A 2,924-nucleotide genomic window follows, 5' to 3' on the forward strand; every position below is an offset into this window, starting at 1 on the left:
CCAGTTAATGATTTGAACATCCAGTGTGCAAGTGCCACTGATGGTTCTATAGCCTAAAATTTTTCTCTTAATCGTTTCATTCTCTGTTTATGAGTTTTACGTATATTTAATTTCGATAAAAATAGTCACTTTCTTTATTGTGTTTCTTTTTTTTTTTCCGAAAGAATATATATGAATAAATTTTAATCTTAATTACATTGTTATTATATGAGATATTTAGAACATAGTTAATGAACTTAGCATTACCGCATAAAAATATTTTTAATATGTTACACTTTTTAATTAATGCTGGTTTTCAAGAATTATTGCTTATTGCTTTTAAATGGGGCCCACCAGCGGCCGAGCGGTAAAGACGCTGAACACTGGTAGTTCGGTCCGAGGTTCGAATCCCGCGAACGGGCTGGCTGCATGGGCGTTTTCGTGGTTTTCCCCATGTGTAACGTGTATACGAGCCAGTTTCCCTTAGAAAGTCCTCCACGAAAGGCATCCCTCCTCTTAGGCAGATAGCCCTAGTGTGCTTTGCCATAATTAAATACACCACACCACCACTTTTAAATGGGAGCATATGCAAAACTTAAAAAAAAAAAATTGTGTATTTGGCCCTTCATCCAGATTTGCTATAACCTGTATTTAAGTATAGCAGGCACTCTTTTAACTGTCCGCATAATTCTGAAGTGCACATCGATACCAAAAAGCTTCGAATCAGACCTGGAACTGAGCTTCTGCTGGTCATGGGACGCTGAAGCTTCGAAAACAGCTGCTTACATTTTATTTCTTACTTGTTTCTCCCTATCCAGCAAGTATCTGTATTCCCTTCAAATTCTTTTAACCCTGTAATGAAAGTTTTACAATTACTTACTAATTTTCTCAAGAAAACGACTATTTTTATGAAATTACTTTATAAGGAAAATTGCGCGCAAAGCATTTTCAACTATCTTAACAAAGTTCACGTAACACAACTGAAAACGCAGTTGGAAGTAAGTCGATTCCTTATAGAAGTCAGTTCAGCTTTTATTTATTTCAGCTTTTTTTTAGCTTATCAGTAAATAACATTGGAAAACTCATCCTTAGTAGCCGCGTGGTTAACACTGCTGAATGCCGAGAGTGCAGCACGAGTTCAATTCTAGGCGAACGGGCTGACTGCATTCGTTTTCGTGGTTTCAAGATTATATTGAAGAAAACGTTTTACATATATGACTCGGTTTAACTGCATAACTACCAGTCACCGCACTTTTGATCATATAATGAAAGGGAATATTAAACCTAATTATAGACGTAAACCTTTAACTTGAAGTTGACTTTTTTTCTGCTATTGGATTTGCTGACAGGTTTCATCACAAATTTCTATAAATGAATTTCATGGCGCTTTTTGCAACGTTAGGTTAGGTTATTTGAATACGGCGAAGTACAAGAGGTCTATCTGCCTACAAAATAAAAAGGCGCTTAAAAAGGCCTACAGAATAAAAGGCTGTCTTAAGTCTTTTCCCTTTTCACTGGTTTCATTTGTACTGGGTAATTAAAGATTTTCAGTTCTTTTAATTCTTAACCGACATATGAATATTTAATTCATTTTGTTGCAAAGTAGATTCTGGTGAAGAAAAATTAATTAGTTGCAAAACTTATTCCCATTGTGTCGGCACAAATGCTTCGAGTTGTATCGGTTAATAACTCAACTACATTTTCCAGAAGTAAGCAGAAAGTACTTAAACGTTAAAAGAATCATAAAATAGTTATTAAAGCTTTCAGAAAAAATTAGAGTTCACTGCTCTTAATTATTAGAGAAAGAAGCTTGACTTCTCTTGGAAAATGCTCTTTTAATATCCGTTAACGAAAAACACTCAAATTGTTTTTACGAATTCCGAGAAATTTAGATCTCATGGCAATCTTATGACGCAATACTAGTATTTCACTGCTTAGTAAATTGAGTTTTCGACTGGATGATTTTACAATTAAAGAAGCAATATAGTTCAAACATGAAGTCAAAAACAATTCTTCTAGATATGTTGAACAGAAAATGTAAAAAGTTTATCAAATAATCTTATATAGTAAAACTTATTCGAAACTTTCTTTCTTTCTGGCGTATTTTTTACATGAAATTTAATATTTGATTTCACTAGGAATCGAATCCGAGATTTGGGGGTATGCAGATGAATCTTTGACTGTATTATTTAAAACCGCTGCCTATTCCTTTGTCTAATTTTCTAAACGTAACACTCGCAGTTAATCCTTACAACTATTTTTTAACTGGTGTGAGAAGAGCCCTATAAAAAATATCAGTAGGAGATACATTTCGCGTCTCTAGGTTCTGCTTTTGTTGAGCGTGCCTATGAAAGCCCATCAACACTCAAATGACTTAAAGACAAGAGTTACTCTTACTACTACAAAAAATGTCCCCTAAAAATATACAGATGTTTTGATAAAGATGTAAAGCAAATAAAGCATTAAATAGAAAACAAACAAACAAAAATAAAAATTTCAAGGAATTCGATGCAACTTCGTATTTTAGGATGTATTGCAGGTGCTGCCATCTAGTGCTGACTGTCCGAATTTCTTTTAATCGCAGTCTTTTCTTCTCCTCTTGATACATAGTTTCATATAAGAAGAAAAAATAAACAACATTTAATTACTCTGCGTTATTCATTATAATTTAAAGGCATCAGCATGCTTACTTCACGATTTCAAATACACATGCAATTTTTACAGGGCCGTTCCTAGTCCACTGGCTGCCCGCGTCCTTTCCAAAGATTGCCTCCCCCAAATTTAAAAAGAAAAAAAAAAAAAAGCTCAATGATTAATAAAATTATTATTTCATACGCACTAAATACTTACATATGGCAAGTATATACAATGAATTAAAAATATTTAGGCGTGGTATCGCGAGAGTCCGGCTGTCGCTCATTTTTGCCGCCCGCGTACTTTTAGGC

Source organism: Stegodyphus dumicola, chromosome 4 (genome assembly GCF_044657685.1).
Source record: "Stegodyphus dumicola isolate Sdum_Otavi_A_Nest chromosome 4, ASM4465768v1".
Classification (NCBI taxonomy): domain Eukaryota; kingdom Metazoa; phylum Arthropoda; class Arachnida; order Araneae; family Eresidae; genus Stegodyphus; species Stegodyphus dumicola.